General features: G+C 37.9%; 1 protein-coding gene across 5 annotated transcripts in view; it reads left to right on the top strand.

The window, feature by feature from the left end:
* The window catches only part of CTNNA3 (catenin alpha 3), a 1,812,800-nt gene that overhangs the window by 130,523 nt on the left and 1,666,935 nt on the right, over positions 1–15,342 (top strand). The gene's annotated exons all lie outside the window — the stretch shown is intronic.

Below are 15,342 nucleotides of genomic sequence, written 5' to 3'. Positions count from 1 at the left end.
TAGTTGGAGGCTTATTACTTTACAATATTGTAGTGGTTTTTGTCATACATTGACATGAATCAGCCATGGATTTACGTGTATTCCCCATCCCTATCCCCCCTCCCACCTCCCTCCCCATCCCATCCCTCTGGGTCTTCCCAGTGCACCAGCCCCGAGCACTCGTCTCATGCATCCAACCTGGGCTGGTGATCTGTTTCACCCTAGATAATATACATGTTTCGATGCTGTTCTCTCGAAACATCCCACCCTCGCCTTCTCCCACAGAGTCCAAAAGTCTGTTCTGTACATCTGTGTCTCTTTTTCTGTTTTGCATATAGGGTTATCGTTACCATCTTTCTAAATTCCATATATATGTGTCAGTATACTGTATTGGTCTTTATCTTTCTGGCTTACTTCACTCTGTATAATGGGCTCCAGTTTCATCCATCTCATTAGAACTGATTCAAATGAATTCTTTTTAATGGCTGAGTAATATTCCATGGTGTCAAGACAGTATGGTACTGGCACAAAGACAGAAATATAGGTCAATGGAACAGAATAGAAAGCCCAGAGATAAATCCACAAACCTATGGACACCTTATCTTCGACAAAGGAGGCAAGAATATACAATGGAAAAAAGACAACCTCTTTAACAAGTGGTGCTGGGAAAACTGGTCAACCACTTGTAAAAGAATGAAACTAGAACACTTTCTAACACCATATACAAAAATAAACTCAAAATGGATTAAAGTTCTAAATGTAAGACCAGAAACTATAAAACTCCTAGAGGAGAACATAGGCAAAACACTCTCCCACATAAATCACAGCAGGATCCTCTATGACCCACCTCCCAGAATATTGGAAATAAAAGCTTAAATAAACAAATGGGACCTAATTAAACTTAAAAGCTTTTGCACAACAAAGGAAACTATAAGCAAGGTGAAAAGACAGCCCTTTGCCCATTTTTAAACTGGGTTGTTTGTTTTTTTGCTGTTGAATTGTAGGAATTTCTTATTTTTTGACTATTAGCCTCTCATCAGATATATGGTTTGTTAAAAATCTCTCCTGTAGGTTGCCTTTTCATTTTTTTAACTATTTCTTTCCTTTGCAGAAACTTTTTAGTTTGTTGTAATTCCACTTGTGTATTTTTGCTTTTGTTGTCTGTGCTTTTGGTTTCATATCCAAGAAATCATTGCCCAGTCCAATGTCTAGAAACTTTTTCTGTTTTTATTTAAGAGATTTATTGCTTCAGGTTTTTCATTTAAGTCTTTAATCCATTTTGATTTTTGCATGTGGAGTAAGGGAAGAGTCCATTGCAAATTTGCATGTGGATATCTAATTTTGCCAAACCATGTATTGAAGAGAATATCTTTTCTACATTGTGTATTCCTGGAACATTTATTGAAGATCAATGGACTGCATATGTGTGGGTTTACTTCTGGGCTCTGTATTCTGTTCCTTTGGTTTAGTCTGTTTTTTTTTTTTTTTTTGGTTTAGTCTGTTTTTATACCAGTAACATACATGAAATTAAAAGACACTTATTCCTTGGAAGGAAAGTTATGACCAACCTAAACAGCATATTAAAAAGCAGAGACATTACTTTGTCAACAAAGGTCCGTCTAGTCAAGGCTCTGGTTTTTTCTGTGGTCATGTATGGATGTGAGAGTTGGACTATAAAGAAAGCTGAGCGCCGAAGAATTGATGCTTTTGAACTATGGTGTTGGAGAAGACTCTTGAGAGTCCCTTGGACTGCAAGGAGATTCACCCAGTCCATCCTAAAGAAAATTAGTCCTGAATATTCATTGGAAGGACTAATGTTGCAGCTGAAGCTCCAATACTTTGGCCACATGATGTGAAGAACTAAGTCATTGGAAAAGTCCCTGATGCTGGGAAAGATTGAGGGTGGGAGGAGAAGGGAGAGGATGAGAGGTTTGGATGGCATCACCGATTCAATGGACATGTTTTTGAGTAAACTCGGGAGTTTGTGACGGACAGGGAAGCCTGGCATGCTGCAGTCTACGGGGTCGCAAAGAGTTGGACATGACTGAGTGACTGAACTTAATTGAACTGAAGACTATACAGTTGAGCCCTGAAATAATTTCTCTCATTTCTACCTAATGAACACTTTATTTGCAATTGGGAAAAATCCTACTTGTTAATTTTTAGCACTACTGCTCTGAATAAATTGGTATTTGAAAGGATACATTTGCTAGACATTTATTGCTTTGATTACAGGTGTGGAGCTTGAATTTTTAGTACAGAAAAGGATGACGTCTGTTTGTTACCTAGTTAAACATAATGGAGATTTTTAAGATTGGTTATAAGTGAGAATTGGTGTTCTTATTTTTTTCAAACTTTATTTTGTATTGGAGTAGAGCCAGTAACAATGTGATAGTTTTAGGTGGACAGCAAAGGGACTCAGCCATATATATTTAGGTATCCTTTCTCTCTCAAACTCCCCTCCCATCCAGGCTACCACATATCATTGAACAAAGTTTCCTTGCTATACAATAGGTCCTTGTTGGTTATCCAGTTTAAATAAGCAGTGTGTTGCCTGTCCATCCACACTCCCTAACCATCCCTTCCCCCCCATCCTTCCCCTCAGCAACTATAAGCTCATTCCCTAAGTCTGTCTGGTGATCTTATTTTAAAACGACCAAGCAGTACCTGAATGTAGTCACTCTTATTTTTCATTTCTTCCTCATATAACTTTTTTTTTGAATTTAAAGGTTTATTTCTTCATTGCAATTTCAAGAAAAGGATATACACTGAGATCTAATTAATATATAAAATTATATTATTTTATGTTTGTGTGACAATTTGATATATGTATTTGTTATGAAATGATTACCACAGTAAGTTTGGTTAGCATCTATAACCTCACACAATTGCAATTTTTTTTCTTGTGATAAGAACTTTTAAGATTTACTTTCATGCAACCTTCAAATATATAATAAAGTATTATTAACTTTAGTCACTGTACTGTACATTACTTCCCAAGATATTATTTATCTTATAGGTGGACGTTTGTACTATTTGATCACCTTTACCCATTTCACCTACTCCTACCCTCTACCTCTCGTAACTGCCAATCTGTTCTATTTATGAGTTCAATTTGTTTTTTAGATTACACGTATAGGGGATATCAGAACATTGTTTGTTTTTTTCTCTCTGACTTATTTCGCTTAGCAAACATACCTTCAAGATCCATTCATCTTGTTGCAAATGGCAGAATTTCTTTTTTGAGGCTGAATAATATCCCATTTAATGTATATACACACCACTTTTTCTTTATTCATTTCTCCATCAGTGGGAACTGAGGTTGTTTTGTATTGGCTTTGTAAACAATGCTTCAGTGGACATTGTTGTTGTTGTTTAGTCACTAAGTTGTGTTCAGCTCTTTTGTGAACTCATGGACTGTAGCCTGCCGGTCTCCTCTGTTTATGGGCTTTCCCAGGCAAGAATATTGGAGTGAATTGCCATTTCCTTCTGCAGGGGATCGTCCTGACCCAGGCATGGAAGCTGCATCTCCTGCATTGGCAGGTGGTGGATTCTTTACCACTGAGCCACTAGGGAAGCCCCCCAGTGAACATGGGGTGTAGATATCTTTTTGAGTTAGTGTTTTTAATTTCCTTTGAATGAATACCTAGAAGTGGAATTCTACTCAGCCATAAAAAAGAATAAAAATGTTTACCAATTGTAACAAGATGGAAGGACCTGTCAAGAATTTCCTCTCTGATTTTTACAGTCTTCTGGGTCATAGAGTCAGGTGATCAAGAGGCATTCCCTGATACCGGTTACAAAAACTGGGACAACATATGCATGTAAAAGCTCCCTTCTGTGAAGTACTAGTGCTCTGGAGCATAGCTGGGGGACAGTGCAAAGATAGCACTTGCCCTCTGAGGTCTCTTGAAAGGAATAGTTAGTCCTTACATATATGTTTAGTTAGTAGTTTGCCCCTCAGACTGCAGCTATGATGATAAGTTAATGGGTCACTTTCACAGAAAGACTGAGTTCCTGGGCTCTTGCTATATCCTGGGCATGGTAGCCCTTTAATAAATCTTTCTTTGCTGGTGCAGTTCTGTGGAACCCATGAACATAAGTCCCACTGGCCACTAAAACCAGGCAATGTAAAGGTGTCCCTTGGGGTAGCCAAGAAAATCAATGTGCCAGACAAGGGATAAATTCCTTCCTAGGAGATACGTGTGAGCTGGAGCAATGCAGAAGGAGAGCACGAAGATAGCATCTGCTGTTCTCCTTTCCTTGAAAGCACCTGTGTAGGCCCTAGTTGTGTGCCAAACCAGAAGCCTTCCCTGCCTTTGAACCTCTTGGACAACCTAATAGGCCTTTCACAGAAAAAACGGAGTGTGTTTCAGTCTGCTTTCCGTGTTGTGTCCTGGGAGAGGTAGTATGCTAAGACTGTCTCTCTGATTGTTATAGTCCTGTGGGACACCAGGATTGGAAGCCCCCTGGCCTTCAGAGCTGGGTCATCAAAGGGCATACCCTAGGTGATGGCCACAAAAACCAGATCACCACATTTAAAAACCAGGGCACCACATTGTATTAAACTCCCTCTGGAAGATATTGGCACTCTGGAGCACAACAGATGGAGAGTGTGAATATTGTACCTTCTGGCTGGAATAATAGAGGAAGAGCATATAGATTGGATCTGCAGGAAAAAAAGAAAAGAAAAAAAAGATGGTGGGGATAATAAAAATGTGAAAAAGAAAAAGATGGGGCCTGCTGACTAGAATAAGGCAGAAGGAGGGAGTGAAGATGGTGCCTGCCAGCCAGAAGGCTCCTAGATTTGTGCTAAATTAGAAAAATTAGTTGCCTGCCCTCAGATTAATGCTTTCAGAATAACAAACAAGCCTCATATACCTAAAGTCTAGGTGCCTCTGCTTGGGGCTCTGAGGCCGGTGAGTCCACATATGAACCTTTAAAGAGCCATTTCTCAGTTTGTTATAAGTTTGTGGGTCTCCTGAATGTGATCCCCATTGGTTTTCAAAGCTAGATATGTTAGGGGATTGTTTCTCTGGTACAGATCTTAAAAGTTGGGTTGCTTGATATGGCATTCAAGCTCTACTTTTTAGGGAGAAGCTCTGGGTGTTCAGTTCCCTCCTGACTGTGGATTGATGTGCTCAGGATGGGGTTCATGGTGAGACTGTATCTTATCCTCTCCTACCCAGTTTGATGTGAGCTTTCCCTTATTCACTTGATGAGTAGGAATCACTCAGACAGTTTTTAGGTTTTTCCCCAAAGGAAGTTGTTCCATATATAGTTACAGATGTGATGTATTCACGGGAGGAGGTGAATTCAAGATCCTCCTTTATTGTCATCTTGAAGTGGAGTCTGGACTTTAGAACTATTTTAAAAAGAGAAAGACTTTAGGATCTTTGCTCATGAAGGATTATTATGATGATGTGTATGTTTTTCTGTGCTATGGAGTTCTGTTTTATTATACTTCAATGGAATACATCTGAATAGGTTGAAATTCAAATCCAAAACAGAAGAATCTTCCTATTGAAGTGCTTTGTTTTCCTATTTGAGGATCCCTTGTGTCCACATTTTGGTCAACATCATATACTGCATGGTACTTTGCATACTGCATTGCTCAACAGATACTTGTTATATGAGTGAATGAACTCTTTGCAAGGGTTAGGTATGTCTTAGAAAAAATTGATAGCGTTGCCACTTCAACTTCAAAGCACTGTGAGATTCTTTTAGGAGATATAAAAAAATCAAGGGTGCAAGGTGTTGTTAATTCAGCATAATATAATAGAAGCTATTTTTGCTCAGATTTATCAAGTAAAGGGAAAAATAATGGATTGTTAACTTTAGTCTAGCATCTTAGTTGTAAGGTTTAGTTTTTTCCCCTCAAATAATCAAGTTGACATCAGGAATAATATTGAAAATGTTTGCTGGTGGCATATTAGTCAATAGGTTATTTGGAGAAAGATTCAATAGATAGCAATTGTTGGCAGCTATTTCAGCTCTAAGTTTGAACATTCAATTGAGTTGTAAATCCATACTATTATTTCTTTTTATTGTTTATTTTACTATATGGATTGCTATGTTCACTTGTCATTTTTTCTTTTACTATAAGTAGCTTTAAATATATGACACTCCAAATATTAGGAGATAATGTTGTAGGAAGTACAATATTAAATATAATACTCAAATATATTTAATGTATTTTATTACCCTAAAATTATTTTCAACTTAAAATATGACATGAAATTACTTTTTCAGTTCTTTGGCAATTTAAAAAATAGTTTATTGTCTTTGAAATTCTGAAGTGTCACCATATAGCTCTATTTTAAAAGTTCTATATTACAGTTTGTTTAGAAGAATAGTTCATATATTGTATAAAATATTTTACACATAAAAGACATTAATAAAGGTTTTTTAAAGCATGGAGCTATGCATTTTTACATATAAATATATAATTAAAGGTTGCCTAGATATGATTGAAATGTAAAGATTATTTCCAATGTTTAAAGATACAACAGATAATTTTTAAAAATAGTTTATTTATTTTTGGTTATGCTGGTTCTTTGTTGTTGCTTGTGGGCTTTCGCTAGTTGTGGTGAGTGGGATCTATTCTTCCCTGTGGCGCATGGGCGTCCAATGCGTGTGTTAATCAGTATCCAGCTGAGTGTTCAAGAATTCAGATCCTCTGAGTTCTCTCTGTTTGTAGCTCTCTTCTTTCCCGTATAAACATACGTTAGGGGTCACAGTCTCCCTGGAGATTCAGCTTTGTCTTTTCAGCTCAGAGTATTCGCCAGTCTCTTAGTTTCCCTTTCCTATCTGTGGCCTGGGAAGTCTCTCAAGGCACTAAGCTAGGGCTATCAAAGGGTTCATCCTATTTTGTTTACCGTTTCTCAGGGATTACTCTCTAATGCTCTTCACAACTATTTTTCATATATTTTGTCTATTTTTTGGTTTTATTTTTTAAGTGAGAAAGAAATCTGGTCTTTGTTTTTCTGCCTTGATTGGAACTAAAATATAAATTTTAAAAGAATGCAAGGGAAATAAAATGCATATGCTTACAAAGGCAATCATAGGCAGCTATTTTCTGATTCCATAGGTCCTGCTGATGTCCTTGTAGCTCCTAATCCCAAGACCACACAATGCTAGCTTTTCAGCTCTTTCCTCTGCTATGATAGTTAAAGTGAAAGTGTCCAGCTCTTTGTGATCCCATGGACTGTATATAGCCTGCCAGGCTCCTCTGTCCATGGAATTCTCCAGGTAAGAATACTGGAGTGGGAAGCCATTCCCTCCTCCAGGGAATCTTCCCAACCCAGGAACTGAACCGGTCTCCTGCATTTCAGGTAGTTTCTTTACTGTCTAAGCCACCAGGGAAGCCCCTGCTATGATAAAGTTTTCTTTATTAAGCAAAACATCTTTGCTCCTTGCAGTCAAACTGACTAAAACATTTTAAAGGAGGATCTTTGCTTATTTTTAAATATCTGTGTAAGTTTAGTACCTTGTTGAAGTAATTTTCCCCTCTTCTCTTCCCATTTCCACCCCCAAATTGATCTGCTTCAAAGTTAAATTTAAGGTTCTACCTCTTAGGAGCTTTAACATGCAGTGACTGTTTCCCAATTAAAAACAAATAAAACCAAACCCCTAGTGCCCACTTTGAGCCCGTGAACTCCATTGTACCAGAGTATGTTATTATATATTGAATCAATTAATATGTACTAGTGCATGTTATATGTGTATGGTATAATAAAAACACAAATGGAAGGGTGGCCAAAGGCATAACTAGAAACCTTAATTGAATCATAAATAATGTTAATTATAAAAGTTGGAGGAAATTTGATCTTTAGTACTTGCCCATTTTCATTTTAGTTGTTCCCCTTTCTCCTGTGGATGTTTTGCTTATACATTGTTTTCTTTGATTTTCACATTTATAATCAATATGATCATTTTTAGAAAGTGAAGTTAAACTTTTGAATGTACTAAAGGAACTTGATATTTAAAAGAAACATGTACATATCTTTTATAAAGTGAAGAATAATTTGTAATGTGTCTATTTGGCCCAGAAGTGTTCTTTTTTACCTTTTGGAGTTTACTCATAGGATCATAGAAAACCTTTCCTATTAAATTTTTGTGTATGTAGAAGTTTTCCTATATTACATTTGTATAGGTATAACATGTGCCTATATAATCTTTCTAAAATTTATACCTTAAGGAGAACATAGGCAAAACACTCTCTGACATAAATCACAGCAGGATCCTCTATGACCCACCTCCCAGAATATTGGAAATAAAAGCAAAAAATAAACAAATGGGACCTAATTAAACTTAAAAGCTTTTGCACAACAAAGGAAACTATATACAAGCAAGTCCTGCAGCTCAATTCCAGAAAAATAAATGACCCAATCAAAAAATGGGCCAAAGAACTAAACAGACATTTCTCCAAAGAAGACATACAGATGGCTAGCAAACACATGAAAAGATGCTCAACATCACTCATTATCAGAGAAATGCAAATCAAAACCACAATGAGGTACCATTACACGCCAGTCAGGATGGCTGCTATCCAAAAGTCTACATGCAATAAATGCTGGAGATGGTGTGGAGTAAAGGGAACCCTCTTACACTGTTGGTGGGAATGCAAACTAGTACAGCCACTATGGAGAACAGTGTAGAGATTTCTTAAAAAACTGGAATTAGAACTGCCATATGACCCAGCAATCCCACTCCTGGGCATACACACTGAGGAAACCAGATCTGAAAGAGATACGTGCACCCCAGTGTTCATTGCAGCACTGTTTATAATAGCCAGGACATGGAAGCAACCTAGATGCCCATCAGCAGATGAATGGATAAGGAAGCTGTGGTACATATACACCATGGAATATTACTCAGCCGTTAAAAAGAATTCATTTGAATCAGTTCTAATGAGATGGATGAAACTGGAGCCCATTATACAGAGTGAAGTAAGCCAGAAAGATAAAGAACATTACAGCATACTAACGCATATATATGGAATTTAGAAAGATGGTAATGATAATCCTATATGCAAAACAGAAAAAGAGACACAGATGTACAGAACAGACTTTTGGACTCTGTGGGAGAAGGCGAGGGTGGGATGTTTCGAGGGAACAGCATTGAAACATGTATATTATCTAGGGTGAAACAGATCACCAGCCCAGGCTGGATGCGTGAGACAAGTGCTCGGGCCTGGTGCACTGGGAAGACCCAGGGGAATTGGGTAGAGAGGGAGGTGGGAGGGAGGATCAGGATGGGGAATACATGTAAATCCATGGCTGATTCATGTCAATGTATGACAAAAACCACTACAATATTGTAAAGTTATAAGCCTCCAACTAATAAAAATAAATGGAAAAAAAATAAAATTTATACCTTAGTATTATATCCAAGCAAACATTTCATAATGGATTTTTTTTAAGATTAAAAAGAGCATATTTGATAGGAAAGGAACAAATGACCCCAGTAGAAAGGAAACTTTCTGAATCTAGTTCTTGTGATATTTTTATGACATTTAGTAAATTGTTTTTATATATAAAGTGGAATTTCTTGAAGGAAAATGTAGTTTTTTATTTGTATGTATTTTGAAAGTAAAATTTCCTATTAACTTCAAGGTAAAAGTGTTATAAGAAAGATTGGGAATTATTTCAGAAGAATAGACTCCTCACATGTAGACTTTATAAAGCACAGATGATAATATTCTAGATAGAAGGGAAATTTGTTGTACTTTTTAAATGTTTAATTAGGAAAATATCTATTTTCTCTGCATACAATTTGACTGGGAATTAGCTAAATTCTATAAGTTGTCTATCTTTGTCAATAAGCTGGAACATACTGCTCTTACCTAGAGTGTTTAGTTACGTGCCCTCTGACACCTCACAGAGGTAGTCCTTTTTCTCTGTGCCTCTTAGTACTTTGTACAGGTCTCTACCTGAGCCCAGCTTAGGTTGTATCAGTATTTGTTGACTCTCGGTGATGAACTTGTGCTGCAAAATGCTCTAGATCTCAGATGCCTATGATGGATCTGTGTTATATAGATAACAACAAAAACTTGTCAAAGGAAAGTTGAATAACGTTTATTCATGTACTCATTCAACAATACACATTCAATGTATAGAATTATGCAAGAGAGTAAGTGCTATTCTAGACCCTGTGAATATTATAGTGACCAGGACCAGTATTTCGCTTACTCTCACAAGAGTCCTTATTGTTGTTTTGTGATTTCCCAGGCAAGAATACTGGAGTGGGTTGCCATTTCCTTCTCCAGGGGATTCCGACGCAGGGACTGAACCCCACGTCTCCTGCATTGGGCAAGGAGATTATTTACCACTGAGCCATCTGGGAAGCCCACAGACACACATGCTCTACTACACTCTGAATATTGTGATGCAGCACCAGGACAGCTCTTACACTCACAGTCTTTTGCTTCAGAAGAAAAGACAGGTTTTGATACAGGTTATTGCAATAAGTGAAGGCTTCCCAGGTGGTGCTAGTGGTGAGAACCCACCTACCAATGCAGAAGATACAAGAGATGCAGGTTCGATCCCTGGATCAGGAAGATACCCTGGAGGAGGGCACAGCAATCCACTTCAGTATTCTTGCCTGGAGAATCCCATGGACAGAGAAGCCTGGTGGGCTACAGTCCATAGGGTTGCAAAGAGTTGGACATGACTGAAATGACTTAGCATACACTCACACAATAAGTGATGATAGGGTTTATGATAGGAAGCATAGAATCCTACCATAAGACCTGCCTTAGTAATAGGGGGCTAAGGCTTCCTACAGAAAGTATCGTTTTGTTGAAAGCAGAAGTATGGACTGAAAACAGCTGGAAAAGATTGGAAGTATTACAGAGGAATGAGGGTAGTAAGTCCAGTAATAAAGTTTACTTACTACATCTTTTTTAAGGTATTTCAGGAGTAACTTTTTTTTTTTTTTCAGGAATAACCCAACAATGCTACTTGGCTGTGTCTTCATATTGCCTTAACAAAGACTGTAATTGTTTAATGTTTAAATGGCCTTTTTCTGAGTATGTCTCTTCAGCTAGTTGTTAAACATCTTAACATCTTTAGAGCCAAGAACATATAATTCTTTTTGAATATATATTTAGTTTTAGTATGTGAAGTCAAAGACAAGATTCTATAAAGGCTATCATAACTTTACAATTCAGACACATGACAAGAAAAGATAATCTTCTTTTGTGGGAATTCATTTGCTGTCTTAATTTCAGAGGTCAGTTTAATTTTCTAGTCTCCTAGTAGCAATTCTGACTTGCAGAGAAACACATTAAAAAAAAAAAAGCATTTACTGGTTTAAAAATTTACTGTCTCTACTAGAAATTTCCTGAGAAAATAACAGCTAACATTTGTTGAGTGCTTTTCATATTCAGATACTGTGTTAAATGTATATTATAAAATATATTTCATTTAAACATCCTAGAAACACTGTGAGACAATTAATATTTAATCCATTTCCTATTGATAAGGACACTGAAAATATTTAGCTGTCCACAGTCTCGGAACTAGAAGTGGCAGATAAGAATTTGATCTCAGAAGTGTCTGACTTCACAGCCTGAGTTCCTAACTTGGTGTTGCTTCAGTTCGGTTCAGTTCAGTCACTCAGTCGTGTCCAACTCTTTGCAACCCCATGGACTGAAGCACGCTAGGCTTCCTTGTCCATCACCAATTCCCGAAGCTTGCTCAAACTCATGTCCATCAAGTTGGTGATACCATCCAGCCATCTCATCCTCTGTCGTCTCCTTCTCCTCCTTCCTTCAATCTTTTCCAGCATCAGGGTCTTTTCCAATGAGTCAGTTCTTCGAATCATGTGGTCAAAGTATCGGAGCTTCAGCTTCAGCATCAGTCTTTCCAAAGCATCAGTCCTTCCAATGAATATTCAGGACTGATTTCCTTTAGGATGGGCTGGTTGGATATCCTTGCAATCCAAGAGACTCTCAAGAATCCTCAAACACCACAGTTCAAAAGCATCAATTCTTTGGTGCTCAGCTTTCTTTATAGTCCACCTCTCACATCCATACATGACTACTGGAAAAACCATAGCTTTGACTAGACAGACCTTTTTTGGCAAAGTAATGTCTCTGCTTTTTAATATGTTGTCTAGGGTGGTCATAACTGTTCTTCCAAGAAACAAGCGTCTTTTAATTTCATGGCTGCGGTCCCCATTTGCAGTGATTTTGGAGCCCCCAAATTAAAGTCTGTCACTGTTTCCATTGTTTCCCCATCTATTTGCCATGAAGTAATGAGACCAGATGCCATGATCTTAGTTTTCTGAATGTTGAGCTTTAAGCCAACTTTTTCACTCTCCTCTTTCACTTTCATCAAGAGGCTCTTTATTTTTTCTTCGCTTTCTGCCCTGAGAGTGGTGTCACCTGCATGTCTGAGGTTATTGATATTTCTCTGGGCAATCTTGATTCCCAGCTTGTGCTTCATCCAGCCCAACAGTTTGCATGATGTAACTGCATTTAAGTTTAATTAGCAGGGTGACTATATACAGCCTTGACATACTCCTTTCCTGATCTGGAGCCAGTCTGTTTTTCCATGTCCAGTTCTAACTGTTGCTCCTTGACCTGTGTACAGATTTCTCAGGAGGCAGGTCAGGTGGTCTGGTATTCCCATTTCTTGAAGAATTTTCCACAGTTTGTTGTGAATCACACAGTCAAAGGCTTTGGTGTAGTCAATAAAGCAGAATTAGATGTTTTTCTGGAACTCTCTTGCTTTTTCAATGACCCAACAGATGTTGACAATTTGATCTCTGGTTCCTCTGCCTTTTCTAAATCCAGCTTGAACATCTGGAAGTTCACGGTTCATGTACTGTTGAAGCCCAGCTTGGAGAATTTTGAGCATTAGTTTGCTAGAGTGTGAGATGAGTGCAACTGTGCAGTAGTTTGAACATGCTTTGGCATTGCCTTTCTTTGAGATTGGAATAACAACTGAGCTTTTCCAGTCCTGTAGCCACTGCTGAGTTTCCAAATTTGCTGACATATTGAGTGCAGCACTTTCATAGCATCTTCTTTTATGATTTGAAATAGCTCAACTAGAATTCCATCACCTCCACTAGCTTTGTTCATAGTGATGCTTCCTAAGGCCCACTTGACTCTATATTCCAGGATGTCTGGCTCTAGGTGAGTGATCACACTATCTTGATTATCTGGGTCATGAAGATCTTTTTTATATAGTTCTTCTGTGTATTCTTTCCACCTCTTCTTAATATCTTCTGCTTCTGTTAGGTCCATATCATTTCTGTCTTTTATTGAGACCATCTTTACATGAAATGTTCCCTTGATATCTCTGATTTTCTTGAAGAGATCTCTAGTCTTCCCCATTCTATTGTTTTCTGCTATTTCTTTGCATTGATCACTGAGGAAGGCTCTCTTATTTCTCCTTGATATCCTTTGGAACTCTGCTATCCTTTTCTCTTTTGCCTTTTGCTTCTCTTCTTTTCTCAGCTATTTCTTAGGCCACCTCAGATAACCATTTTGCTTTTTTGCATTTCTTTTTCTTGAGGCTGGTCTTGATCATTGCCTCCTGTACAATGTCACGAACCTCCATCCATAGTTCTTCAGGCACTCTGTCTATCAGATCTAATCCCTTGAATCTATATGTCACTTCCACCATATAATCATAAGGGATTTGATTTAGGTCATACCTGAATGGTCTAGTGGTTATCCCTACTTTCTTCAGTATAAGTCTGAACTTGGCAATAAGGAGTTCATGATCTGAGCCACAGTCAGCTCCCAGTCTTATTTTTGCTGACTGTATAGAGCTTCTCCATCTTTGGCTGCAAAGAATATAATCAATCTGATTTTGGTATGACCATCTGGTGATGTCCATGTGTAGAGTCTTCTCTTGTGTTTTTGGAAGAGGGTGTTTGCTCTGACCAGTGTGTTCTCTTGGCAAATCTCTGTTAGCCTTAGCCCTTCTTCATTTTGTATTCCAAGGCCAAGTTTCCCTGTTACTCCAGGTAGCTCTTGACATCCTACTTTTGCATTCCAGTCCCCTATAAGGAAAAGGACATCTTTTTTGGGTGTTACTGCTAGAAGGTCTTGTAGGTCTTCATAGAACTGTTTAGCTTCAGCTTCTTCAGCATTACTGGTTGGGGCATAGAATTGTATAACTGTGACATTGAATGGTTTGCCTTGGAAATGAACAGAGATCATCGTGTCATTTTTGAGATTGCATCCAAGTCCTGCCTTTTGGACTCTTTTTTTGACTGTAATGGCTACTCTAATTCTTCTAAGGGATTCTTGCCCACAGTAGTAGATATAATGGTCATATTTTGGAGTTCTTACAGGAGAAGATGAGCACACACTCTTCTACTCTGCCATCTTTTTACTGCTCATGGTATTGCTTAGGAGAGCTAAATGGAATGTATTAACATATTAAGACAGTCTCAGACCTTTCACAGGCTTTGTCCATATTAAGAAATATTATTCCTTGTTATTTTTATTAATAATTTATTGCATTTTCTTTATGCTTAAGATTGTGAATAAATAGGAACAAAAGAGTCATGGAGTAAAGTAGATGAGACAGGCCCTTTCATATGTTGGTGAGATTGCTGTGTTTAGAGAATTTTTTGGCATGTATATCAATACTTAAAATTCATTTACCTCTTGACTCAGCAATTCTAATTTTAAGAATTTATGCTGCAGCTAAATTTGTCCATACATACAAAGATACATGTTATGGGCATTCTTTGTAGTATTGTTTGAAATAGAAAAAAGTTGGAAATAATTTGTGTGTTCAATAGGGGCCTCGTACATAAAGACAGACAAACAGATCCATAGAAGAGAATCAAGAGCCCAGAAATAGCCCAAGCATTTATAGTCAACTAATATTAGTGAAGAGAGATGAGAATACTCAAAGGAGAAAAGACAGTCTCTTCAATAAATTGTTGTTGTTGTTGTTCAGTTGCTAAGTCATGTCCAACTCTTTGCAACCCCATGAACTGCAGCTTGCCAGGCTTTCCTGTCCTTCATTATCTCCGAGTCTGCCCAAACTCATGTCCATTGAGTCAGTGATTCCATACAACCATCTCATCTTCTGTCGTCCCCTTCTCTTCTTGTTCTCAATCTTTCCCCAAGTCAGGATCTTTTCCAGTGAGTTGGCTGTTTGCATCAGGTGGCCAAAGTTTGGAGCTTCAGTTTGAGCACCAGTCCTTCCAAGGAATATTCAGGGTTGACTTCTTTTAGGATTGACTGGTTTGATCTCCTTGCAGTCCAAGGGACTCTTAAGAGTCTTCTCCAGCACCACATTTCAAAAGCATCAATTCTTCCATGCTCAGCCTTCTTCCTGGCCCAACTCTCGCATTCTACATAACTACTGGAAAAATCATAGCTTTGAC

This window comes from Cervus elaphus, chromosome 15 (genome assembly GCF_910594005.1).
Source record: "Cervus elaphus chromosome 15, mCerEla1.1, whole genome shotgun sequence".
NCBI lineage: Eukaryota > Metazoa > Chordata > Mammalia > Artiodactyla > Cervidae > Cervus > Cervus elaphus.
The sequence above is the reverse complement of the archived record's forward strand: the minus strand, read 5'-3'. Positions and strand labels throughout refer to the sequence as shown.